The following is a 12678-nucleotide window of genomic DNA, read 5'->3' as shown; positions in this document are numbered from 1 at the left end:
TAAAAGCTCAGATCGCCTCTGCAAGCACACAATGGAATCACGGCTGACAATGCACGTCTTTTTCCGGATGTCTCCATATGCTCAAGAGTTTTCTCCCTCTCTCTCCACCCACCCAGATACGCATTAAGGGACTTACGACTATCCGCCATCAGGAGTATTGAAAATGGCATAGTGAGAGAAATGCACAGAATTTTGCAAATACTACAGTCAGAATTTATTGCATTTTTATTCATTTTGAGAAGCCAATGACAGTAAAGGAATTAAGTAAAAAACACCACACATGAAGAGTTTCATCCAACCTCCCTTTTCATTATTCAATGCACAATCTATTCCACAGAAAACAAAGAGAATTTGTTTTTTATTTCAATTTAGCAGATGCTGATTGAAAAAAAAAAAAAGAACGAACAGAGTCTCCTTGCAGCTCAAATTTGAGCAACCCTGGTGGGGATTCTAAGATAGGATTCTTACTTGAGCTCCAGTTTAGCGAGGTATCACAGCTTCTGTCAATATGCCAGTGACATCATCATCAAAGGAAAAGAGCCGAAGACAATGAGCATTGTAGTAGCAGCTGTCTTTCTAAATGACTGTTATTCCTACAGAGTAGCTTGTGCTGACTGCAGATGGAACAGGGAGAGCCTCTTCCCTTTCATTTTAAAGTTAGGGGGAAAGTTGTGCATATCAAGATTAAATCTATCCTTCTCTACAGCACTTTGCAGCCTCTTTAAAAAGCACATTCTGCACTGCAAGTAGTGAGAAAAAACAAACACTGTTCTTTAATAACTCCCTTTTGAGTCTAGAGCTTTAGAGGAATTAGTATGCTACATTAGATCTGCACAAATCCTAGCAACCTGTCACTTCTGGGGGCAAATGATCTTTGACCACTTTCTCCTTCTACATCATGGCTCTGGGTTTAACAGGTTTGGCTTCCAACCACATTCTCTTATCCAACAGCACCATACGTACTACCAAAGAACAGTTCTTCCTCAAATATCTGAGTGTCAGGCTTAACATGGAAGATGGCAGCACAGTGCACAGGAAACTCAAAGGAATGTACAAATTCTGCCCCCCAACTTTTTGTTTTAAAAAAAAAAAAAAAAAAAAAAAAAAAAAGGGAGGCATTCACCCAAGGGCAAACACAATCATTCAGTCATACAATAGTAGACTATACAGATTCTTTTCCTTGTAAAATAAAGGCACAGTCTAATTTAAAATTTCAGAAAACAGGAATTGAAGATTCCTCAAGGTTTTTACTTGAAGTGAACAAGCTATCACAATAATAGTATAATCCACAACATGATTAGGGCAATGTTCCACACATTAATAAATAACTCCCTTATTTAAATATTCATGAGATTTGAGAGAAGATACTTCTTTTGTTAAAATAAAGAGTCCTCTTCTAAACATTTCTGTGGTTTGACTCCCATTATAAAGGCTTGTGAATGAGACCTTAGTCAATGGGATTGGCTTCACAGACATTAAACACACTATGGCTGTCATCATAAACAGTAATTTGCCGCAGTATTTTTGGCCAAGTTTCCTCTTCTCTCGGCTCACACGCTAACACAAGGTATAATGTGGAATCAACCTCTACAATGCACTCCAGAGGAAGAGGAGGGGAGTGTTTCTACACAGTACATAGATCCACATGCATGCTGCAGGTCACTGCAGTCTAACAGACAAAACCTGTGCAAGCACGGCAACAGCACAATCTAATTTTGGTCAAGTGACCCACTGCTTGCCAGCCAGATTGGTCATGAAAATCTAAAAAGGCTGCAAGCTCCAGGACTGTCCTGCAGTCTCCAGGAATTAAAAATTAAATATTCAGGCCTGCCAATGGGATGTAGGAGGAAAGAAGGGGGGCAACTGCCCTGGGGTCCAGCAATTCAAAAGGGCTCGGGTCTTCCAGCCACGGTTGCCCCTATTCCAGCATACAGAGCCCCAGGCCCTTTAAATCACTGCTAGAGCCCAAGGTGGCACTCTGCAGGCAGTGCTTAGGGTTGGCTAGGTGCAGGGCAGGTGCAGTCTGGACCATACTGAGGGCTAGGTGCCCCAGTTCTGCCCCTTCCACCCAAGGCCCCATCCATTCTGGGAGAGTGGAATTGCCTCCCCCACCCCCAGTCCTGCCCAGGGACCTAATTCTGTTGGCCTCCATTAATAGTCAAATACTGTGTCATTGTATGTGTTCTGGAAGTTTCATCAGTAAGAATTGACAACCCTAGCTCAATCTAACACTATCTGGATGTGATAATAGCCCATTGAAGCCCCTAAGCAGGAATATTTACACACACTTAAAAATACAAAAGCAAATAGTGGACTATATTATGCTCTAACCAATTGCTTAGCCTGCTTATACTTGGCACCAGCTCTGACATTACCAATGATATGCAACTCAATACTTTAATAAAAGTTGACCAATGCAATAGGCTACAAATCCTCCAGAACTGCTGGCACTGGCTCTCAATGGGTTCCGAACTCTGCCAGCAAGTGGAAGACAGCCAGAAAAATCAGCTGGCTACAGCTGATTTTATATAAGCAGTTCAGCAGATACCAAGTTCAGCAAAATCCAAAGATAAATCAAATGATGACCGTCTTTAGACACTGTAATAATGAACAAACGAAGCTGCTTTCAGATAAAAACAGTTCCTTCATTTGGAGAGACCACTCTCAGATGAGGTGTATCTCTGTTTCTCCACTTGGGCAATACGGTATTGCTATAGCTTTCAACATATTTGTATGGCAACAGCCAAACATCATGAAATTTTGTTAGCCCAGAATAAAAATCTACTTGCCTGCCTCTTACCAGAAAAAAAAAAAAAAAAAGACTAAAAATCCAAAAGAAAATTCTTCTTCCTTGGGGAAGAGGGGGCAGGTGAATAAAATATTCACCTTGTCAAGTAGTAGTTTTTACTAGCTGAATTACATGTACATACAGGGGTGTTGATGTGTATGCACACTTTGGCTAAAGGTAAATATAATGTGCTGATTGTCTAATGCCATTATTAGGTGGTGTTTGCTATCAGTCTTGTTGATTTTTAAACAATTTTTGAGACTCCAATAACCTTAAACCTTCTTGCATATAGTAAGAGTGAGCTGAATTTATTATAGCTATAAAGAGATGCACATGTTTCCTATGCCAGGAGGAAATATTCAGGCCCATGATTATTTGGGCACATAGTCACCAGGCTCGAGATCAACCATGGGCAATCTAGGTGAGCAAGTGGGCCTCGAGTGGCTTTTCTGCATCTCAGTGGGCCACAAGATTATTGTAACCAAAAAAACAAGAAGTCCTGTGGCACCTTATAAACTAACAGATATTTTGAAGCATCAGCTTTCGTGGGCAAAGACCGATGAAGCGGGTCTTTGCCCGTGAAAGTTTATGCTCCAAAATATCTGTTAGTCTATAAGGTGCCATGGCACTTCTTGTTGGTTTTGAAGATACAGACTAACTCATCTACCTTGCTGATACTATAACGAAGACAGTCTCCCAGGATGGAGTAATTTTGCTCACTCCCCTTGCATACGAGAATTTGAGGAGAGCACCGACTAAACCATAGCAGCATTTTGATGGGACACGGAGGGAGCACATAGCGCTCATAATCAAAGTGCTCTTGCTTTACATGTGTGTCACTTTAGTAATAACAAGAGGTAAGTTCCTTTAACCAAATTACACAGATGGAACCCGGGGGAACTTGCCTATCCTGTGTGTGGGCAACAGTAAACAAAACTCCTCATGAGCCACACACTGACAACTGATGGGCCACAATACGGCTCACAAACCACAGGTTGCCCAACACTGCTCTAGATACACCTCACACAAGATTCTCTGGAAAGGAAAATGAGGAGGCTCTGAATCAGCTCACAGGGTCCACTAGGGAAATAGTGAACTAGAGTTTAAGCACATACAAACTTGGGTCCTCCATGGAGAGGGGAAGGAACTAGATGCAACCCCACCCCCCCAATCTGATCCCCTCCACACATATGGGTGGCTCACGTGGCTGAGTGAAAGTGCGGAAAGTAACTCTTTTCTTCTCCTGCAAGCACACAACGGGACCCAGAGGAAGGAACAGTAGCAATGTAACATTGCAAGGAGCTTGTAACAGTTGGTAGCATTAATCACAATTTACTAGTGGTAACAGTTATTAACACCTTGATATTCTCTTATTGCCCTGTCACAGTTTCCTACCTCTGCCTCTCTTTATCCTCTTTAAGGGAGTGGCCAACTATGATGTTTCAGGGCAATCCAGTCACAATTTACTAACATTTTTTAATTTCTGTTTTAAAATATGGACATAAAGATCTTTTTGTTGTTTGCAAGAGCATTTTACAAAGTTAAACTACAAGGCTACTTTATGTAAAACCCTAAAGAAAAGGATACCTTTTTCTATATTAGTCTCTTTCCATTGTGGATTAGAAAATGCATGGCCTACAGTAAGAACACAAAAAATAATGTAAAGCACTATGAAAGTATGTGAAATACTTATACCTTATTAACAAATGTTATTAAGCAGAAAATCTAATGTTTTTCCTTATAGAGACTCTCGCTCATCACCGTTCCATGTATTGATCAAGTTTTCAAAACAAAATTTGCAGTTTACTGCTTTCACACAGACGTATGAGTACATTGCCCTCCAATCATCTTTCAAAGACGTTTTCTCAGGCCTTTTCCTCACTGCTAAAACTGAAATGCCTTATCTTTACTGAGTTCTTCCTTCCGAATACCCATATCCAGGCTTTAGATTTTCCCCTTCCCAACTCTCAGCTCCACTCCCCCAATTAAACAAAGTTCTCTCTTTTACTGGTGAGGAAAAGGCATAAGTGCTAAATTCACAAAGGGACTTAAGCACTGAACACTATCACAAGTGAGTATATAAGCACCAAGAACATCATAGGAACACAACTGCAACTCACAAATCCTGAGTTAGGTTCCTAAGCCTCTTACACAATGAATAGAGAGAGTGGAGGACCTCAGAGTGGGACCCACAAAAGCCTACTCTCTGGGCAGGAAGCTGCAAAAGACAGCCAATAGGACATGACCACCAGAAAGCGGTACTAAACTCCATCCTCTTAAAGAGTTCACTGCCAAAGTCCATGCTGCAAATAGCAAGCTCTGCCTGATGATGATAATGCCAAACTGACCAAACTTCCTTGACAGAATTAATAATCAGTGGATAAGGGAAGCAGGACATGTGATGGATCTTGATTTTAGGAAGGCTTTTTACAGTCCTGCACAACTGTTCCATAAGCAAACTAGGGAAATATGGTCTAAATTAAATTTCTATAAAGTGGACAGACAACTGGCTGAAAGACTGTATTCAAAGAGTCACAATCAATAGCTGACGGTCACAATGCAAGGGTGTATCTTGTAGGTTCCATATACCTCATTCCTGTGTCTGGAAATACTCAATATTTTCATTAATGACTTGGATAAAGGAATGGAAAGTATGCTTATAAAATCTGAACGGGACACAAAGTTGCAATGGGCTGCAAGCACTTTCAAGGACAGGATTGGAATTCAAATGACCTTGACAAGCTGGAGAACTGAAAGTCAATAAATGTGAAAAGTACTGCACTTAGGAAGGGGAAAAAAAAAATCAAATACACAAGTATAAAATGGGGAATAACTGGCTAGTACTGCTGAAATGCATCTTGGTGTTCTAGTGAATCACAGATTAAATGAAAGTTCAACACTGATGCAGCTGTGAAAAAGGGCTAGTATTCTCAGGTGTATTATTAACAGGACTGACATATATAAGGCACAGGACATATGTACCCTACCGTACTTGCCACTGGTGAGGCCTCATCAGGAATACTGTGTCCAATTCTGGACACACACTTTAGAAAAGATGTGGACAAACTGGAGAGAGTCCAAAGCAGAGCAACGGAAGTTTCAAAAGTTTAAATGCCCAATCTATAAGAAAAAGTTGAAAACTGAGCATTGTTAGCCTTGCAAAAAGAAAACAGAAGTGGAACCTGTTAATTTTCAAATAAATTCAGGGCTTTTTAAAGAAAACTGAACAACTGTTCTCCATATCCACTGAAGACTGGACAAAAAATGAATTTAATCTGTAGCAAGGTAGATTTAGATTAGCTATCAGGGTGCTCTAGTTTTAATTCCTACTGCCTCAGCACAAGGGGCTGGACCAGACCGCTACCTGAGGTCCTTTCCAGCCCTAAATGTGCTTTATTCTATGAATCTACAATGTGGGCTTAATATGCAACATATATGCCCAGTTTCTTCAGCTCTTCATAAGAGCACCAGCATCCCCTGGCTCCTTTTGAAAGTATTTCTCAGTGTTATCAGCAAAACCCTCCCTCGCAGTATGCACGTGCATCCTCTTGCATTGATCAGCCACAGATGTCACAGGGCTCCCACGTCGTTAGAATATTTCCCTAGCCTTGTCTACACTAACATCTCTCCCCTTTGATCTAATTATGCAGCTTCAGCTACACAAACATGCTACCTGAAGTCGACATACTTATCGCAGCGTCTCCTGTTTAGCAAGGTTGGCAGGGGCTGCTCTCCTGTTGACTCCAGCTACTCTTCTTGTACTGGTAGAGTATTGGAGCCAAGGGGAGAGTGCTCAGAGATAGGTTTATCATGTCTTGACCACCAATGGATCAATCACTGTGGCAGCGATCCACATAGTGAAGCCGATACTCCCTCCCCCCCCCCTCCACTGCAGTGAGTAAATAGGAAAGCTACTTGGCAGGTCACTCTCTAAAATGAGAGCATCCAAGACAGCTTAACAAACAATTAAAGAACATGTCTAGTAACAGCCACTCCCTATTTAGGGGTGTTTCTGGGTCAGGTACAAAAAACACAGTCTAAAACACAACATCACAATGTTCTAAGTAAGTGAAAATATTTTTGTTACATACTGAGGCACACTTTTGTGGGTATTGCAATAATGAACTGATCAATACAACAATCAGAATGCAAGAAAGATGTAAACACAACAAATGCTGTATTTATAAGATGAATTTTGCTGGCAGCACACAAACAGCACAAAATTAGGTTTATAACATGTAGTTAGCAAGCAGGTAGAGGCTCATCTCAAAAAGGAATCTTTACAGTTAAATCACCAAATACATGGCTCAGTTGGTTAATTTTAATGGGATTTTGAATGCTCATAAAAAAGGATTAATATACAGAGAGGTCAACACCCTACAGTGCACAGCACGGCCTACCAAGACAATATTGAGCCTGGACTCTCCTGCACACAAAAGATTTTCTGATAAGATTGCCAACTTTCTAACTGCACCAAACCCAACACCCCTCTCCTGCCCCTTCCCCCAAGATCACATCCCTTCTCCAATGCACCCCCCTCCCCTATTTGTTCCATTCCTTCTCTCTCCATCACTCACTCCACCCCACCTTCCTAACTTTCACCAAGATGAGATGGGGGGACTGGTGTGTGGGAGGGAGGTGAAGGCTCGAGGGTGGGGCTATGGATAAAGATTTTGGGGTGCAGGAGAAGGTTCTGAGATGGTGATGGAGTTTGAGTGTTTGAGGGGGGTGCAGGATCTGGGAAGAAGTTTGGGTACAGGAAGATAATCCAAACCTGGGTCTGGGATTCAGAGTGCGTGGTCCTGGTAGCATTTACCACAGCTTCCAGGAAGTGATCATCAGATCCCTGCAGCCCCTAGGTACATGACAGACAGCCAGGAGGCTCCACACACTACCTTCATGCCCACAAATGGTTTCTGAGGGTGCAAGGTCAGTACACAGAGCCTTCCTGGCCACCCCTGAGCCTAGAGGCTGCAGGGGACTGGTAGCCACTTACAGGAGCTGCACAGACCCAGGGCAGGAGGGAATCTGCCTTAATCTCAGGCATCCACTGCACTGCCAACTGGACTTCTAATAGTCCAGTCAGTAGTGTCAACTGAAGCTTTTCAACTGTGCATTCTGGTCAAAAACTGGATGTCTAGAATCCCTATGTCCAGAACAATGCAGGACAAAAAGAAGGAGCAAGATCATCTAAAACATTAGCCTCAAACCATTTATTGAAATTTTGTAAGGCCATACCTAACAAAGGAAATTAAGAGGGGAAAATGCTTAATTGCTTTACATTAAAATGATTTTCCACGACACCCACACAAATCTTGGGGCGGGGGTGTGGAATTGCAGACATGCAGACCTAATACATCTGATGGCAAAGGAGCAGTGTTAGCCACACAATTGGTATCAGAGTTCTTATATTATGAATATGAATGATTAATTTAATGTCTGAGTCAGCACCACAGTCTGTGTGCTCAGCTTTAAGCAAATGTATGCTTTTGCCATCGGACAGCTAGCGTGCATTAGCTACCCCCTGTAAAAACACAGAGGAGAAAAGGCACTTTGGTTTATCCAAAAAGCAACTAATATCATATTTTAAGAGATATTTAGGCATCTAAAATTTCAAAAGCATCTAAATGCCTCCAGCCTATAAAAATCCAGCCTCTGTGAACTGTCTGGGAACCAAGTTCTAAACAAAAATTGTCAAATATGAAAAAGCACAAGAGTACTGAATACACAGCCAAAAACTAATGTTAATAAAGGCAATCCCCATTGTTAAATTAAAGGAAACTGAAAAAGTTTTGACATCAACACAGGAAATCAGTAAGCTCTGATGTCATATGACTCAAAGAATAAACTTAAGTATTTAAAAAAAAAACTAACAATTTAGAATTAAGAACTAATGTCACAATACAAACAGGAAGTGAAATAGTGGAAATACTGAGATATGACTGCTGAAGCCACTAGCAAACATTAAAAATGTAAATGATTATAATTATTAAAAATATCAGGTCAGTGGAGCAATGACATTTAAATGATTAAATCCTGGAGAAATAAAAGCAAGTGTTTCTAAAAAATAAAAAACTCAAAGGAGTGAAATTCCAGTTATGGTGGATCACCAAAGAAAGAAAAAAGGAAAAAGAAAAAAGGAAAAAAAAAAATGAAGCCTTGTTCAGGAAATTAGAACAGCAGATACAACAAACCTGTGAACTGAAATAAGGCTTTATTCAGTCATATAAACAGATAGAGCAGCCTTTCAAAACCCTAAAACCATCCTTCACAACTATAATTTGCAAGTGGGTGGAGCTGGGTCAGTGTAAAATAATTTCCATCAGTCAAGGCTCTTTTTTCAGCAGAGCAAAAAGACCCTACCCTTTTTGTTTTGCAGTCAATTACATATGTGGTACCTGTTCTCCCCACTGCGCCCGTTCTCCCCCACCCCCCGCCTAGGGCTCCCCCTGCCACCATCTAAACCCCAGGCTCAACCCCACACCCCGGCTCTGGCCCCTCCCCTGCCGCCAGCTGTCTGACTAGCCGGGCCATTCAATTGGGCCCCCCGCACAGACTCCGCCCCCGGGGTCCCGGGGCAGTAAGGGCAGTGTCAAGCCAACGACTTCAGCAGCTGTTACCGCGCAGGCGCCTTCCTTAGGCGCATGCTCAGTAGCCACAACGCAGCAAATCCAATGGGGCAGCAATTTGTAACCTGACACCGCCTCCCCCCTCCCCGCCCGCCTCGCGAACCCGGGGTCCCGAGAAGCGGTGGGAGGCGGCGGCTGCAGTGTCACTTCCCTCACACGGCGGAATACCCTCCGCCCGGCCCTGTCCCGCCTGCTCTGCCCGCGGCTGTGCCAAGGCGCCGCCATCCGCCCTGTCGTCGTCGTCGTCTCCCCCCCCCCCCCCGGCGAGCGGCACCAGCCGAGCCCCGCCATGCCCCCCCGCGGGCGGCGCCGCGCACAGCACTGCGGCGGCCGGCGGCCTCGGGGCGTAGGCGGCCTCAGGGCCCGGCCGCGGGGAGGGGCCGCCCGGCTCCACACGCCCCCGCGCAGAAAGTTAGAGAAGTTGCCCGTGGCCGGAGGAGGGCGGGGGCGCAGCTGCTCCAGCCCTGCTGCCCGGCCCGGGGCACCGCCAGCTCCCCCCCCACCGCCGCGGCACGGGCCCCCTGCCCCGGCGCGCCCCTCAGCCGGGGCAGGCGACACTCCTCTCCCGCAGCCCCGGCACGAGCGGGGTAGTCTTCCCCATTGCCGCTGAGGGAGCGCACCGCCCCCTGCTCGGCCAGTCCGCCCCGCAGCCGCCGGCTGCCCATGGAGTACGAGCTCCCCGGCCGTCCGCCGCACCCCGCGCTGCCAGCAGCTGCCTTCTGCACCGCCCCCGCCAGCCCCACGGCCGAGCCGCGGCGCGCCCCCGAGCTTACACAACCCGGCTGCGAGCTTCGGACCGCCGCCGCCGCCCCCCGCGCGCAGCCGCCCGCCCTCCCGGGAGCCATTACCGGGGTCAGTCCTGTCTCCGGCTGCTCCTGCAGCGGCTGCCGCCGGCGCTGACCTTCGCGGGGCGAGAGAAAGCTGTGACTAGGGCTGCGGCCGCCATGTTCCCGTTTTAATAACTGGCTGCTTGTTTATTTCAATGGAGAGAGACCCTCCCACCACTCCCCCCGCTCCCCGGAAAGGAGGAGGAGGAGGAGGGGCGGGAGCGCCGTGGCGAAGCGAGGCGAGGCGCAATCGCTGCCTCCTTCCCCGGCGCTGAGCTCCTAGCCGAAGCTCTCCGGCCGCCCGCGAGCAGGAAAGTCCCTCCCGGCGCTGATGCTTTCCGTGAAGCTCCCCGGGCTGCCTGGCGGGGGAGGTGGCCCCTTGAAACCTGCGCCGCTCGAGCAGAAGCCTTCACCCGCCGGGCGTGGGATTGGGCCGCTGGCCCTTTACCAGTTGCCTTCGCAGGCGCTGGCACGTGAGAAAGCGGCTCTGCGCCGGCTTGTACGGCCCCTGCTCGCCGCAAGCAGCTGTGCTCTCCCCAGCTGGCCAACAGAACGCGGGTGCGCGGTGGTGGTGGTGGGAAAAGTGCCTTCTGCAAGCCAAGCTCCCAGCCTGGCCAAGGGGTTGCTCCAAACGCGAGCACCCCTAGCTGGAGGCGGAAAGCACGCCCAGCATTTCCTTTGGGGAAACGGCGTGTACGGTAGTGGGGAGCCCGCAGCCTGTTCACTTCGCCCTCCAGCGCACAGAATTAGTCAGCTTGTGTAAGCAACCTTTATTTTTATGCATCTTACAAACATCAACTCCTGTTCGTAGCCACTCTACTTTTTGTTATAGTGCCAAGGCAGCGTTTCCCAAATGGTGTTCTGCGAAGTGAAAATAAGGGTTCCACAAGAAGATTCCATTACAATAACTTTTTATGATGTAAAAGATAATACTTAAGCATTCAGGAGTTTTATTTAAAATTTTTCATTTGTGTTTGCCAGGATAAGCGTCCCGGTGTAGTGCTAGCTCAGCCAGAGTGGGGATGATGATGTCACTACTCAGCGCAGCACATGCAGTCACTCTGTGGTGCAGTCACTTGTTATGTACCATTGTAAGGCCCTATACTCACTCTCAGGGAGTATGGATCATTTTGGGGCAGCTTATGTCAAGACTATTGTCAAGACATGCAATTAAATCAGTTATAACCTTTTGCCAGCAAATACTTCTGTGAAAGTGGCTTCTTGAATTACTGAGCAACAAAAGCAGAATACAGAAATTGACTGAATGCCATGCCAGATAAGTGAATTCAACTTTCCAGTATTAAACCAAATATAAAAAGAATTTGCCAAGAAAAAACACTCTTTGCATTGCAAATTGCCAGTATAATGCATATTAGTTTTTGAACTTTATTTTTGCACACATGAAATGTAAATGTGAGTTTTGTTTTTAAATATGTGCAATTGAACTAAATGTTGATCTCATGACCTTGTATGCATTTGTTTATTATTATCCTTACTTATTTGTGATCTACTTTTTCACCTCCATAGATAACTGTTGTTAAAAGTTCTGCAAAATTCTTTTGAGTTTAAAAGGGTTCCGTGGCCAAATAAAATTAGGGAACACTATCCTAGGGAAATACCATAGCACTATATTTTGAGGTGGGGGGGGCTGTTTTCCTTTGTTGCATTTGCCAGTTTCCAGAAAAATAATTCAATTTTTTGTTTTTTACATGGCGCAAAAGATTTGCATTGTGACCACAGTTACTGTGATTTTAAGTCACTGTGCTATCTAATGTTAAATTCTATGTACAAGTACAGATTCTGCAGTGTTCCTGCTTCTACGCTTTAAGAAAATATCAAACTTTAGGTACATGTGTTGTCTTTTTAGATACACTCATCCCTCTTTTAATGAGTACTTTACTTACAAATACTCATTAAAATGTGGGAGACACATACCTACCAATGTTCACTAGGTGAGTGAACTCTCCCCACTAATATGAGCCAACTGCTGCACTGGCTCCGTGCCAGCCACAGGGTCCCCAGTGCAGGGGAGGCGGGGTGGTGAGAGCAACAGCCCTGTGGCTGGCTCTGCTCCAGCTGCGGGGTCCCTGGCCGGGGCACGGGAAGACCCACAGCCCAGTGGCTGGAGCTGAGCTGGATGCGGGGTCCCTGGCTGGGGCAAAGGAAGACTTGCAGTCCCCCCCCCCAACCCCGTGCCAACATTCCCCCAGCCTGCTCCCAACACCTACCCATCCATTCCAAACCCCCTCCCAGTACTTCTGCTAAGCCAGGAGGAACAGGCTGCCACTTCTTCCACCTGAGCCGTCGACAGATTTTAACCCCCACCCCTCACTCATGGCCCCAAACTGCCCCCAGCCTTAAACCCCCTCCCAACTCCAGTTTCATTTACCTTTCAAAAGCAGCACCACCTGCTGCCACTCCGAGCACTTGGAAC

At 45.7% G+C, this 12678-nt stretch overlaps 1 protein-coding gene across 2 annotated transcripts in view; it reads right to left on the bottom strand.

Annotated features, from left to right (window-relative positions):
- The window catches only part of NCOA2 (nuclear receptor coactivator 2), a 271933-nt gene extending 261365 nt beyond the window's left edge, over window positions 1-10568 (bottom strand). For both annotated transcript variants that reach the window (XM_074987101.1, XM_074987102.1), the window contains exon 1: window positions 10266-10568. The gene's annotated coding sequence lies outside the window, so the exon portion shown is untranslated. The remainder of the gene's footprint in view (window positions 1-10265) is intronic.
- Window positions 10569-12678: the final 2110 nt, after the last annotated feature.

Source organism: Carettochelys insculpta, chromosome 2, assembly GCF_033958435.1.
Source record: "Carettochelys insculpta isolate YL-2023 chromosome 2, ASM3395843v1, whole genome shotgun sequence".
NCBI classification, from domain to species: Eukaryota; Metazoa; Chordata; order Testudines; family Carettochelyidae; genus Carettochelys; species Carettochelys insculpta.
This window is presented reverse-complemented; position numbering and strand designations above follow the sequence as displayed.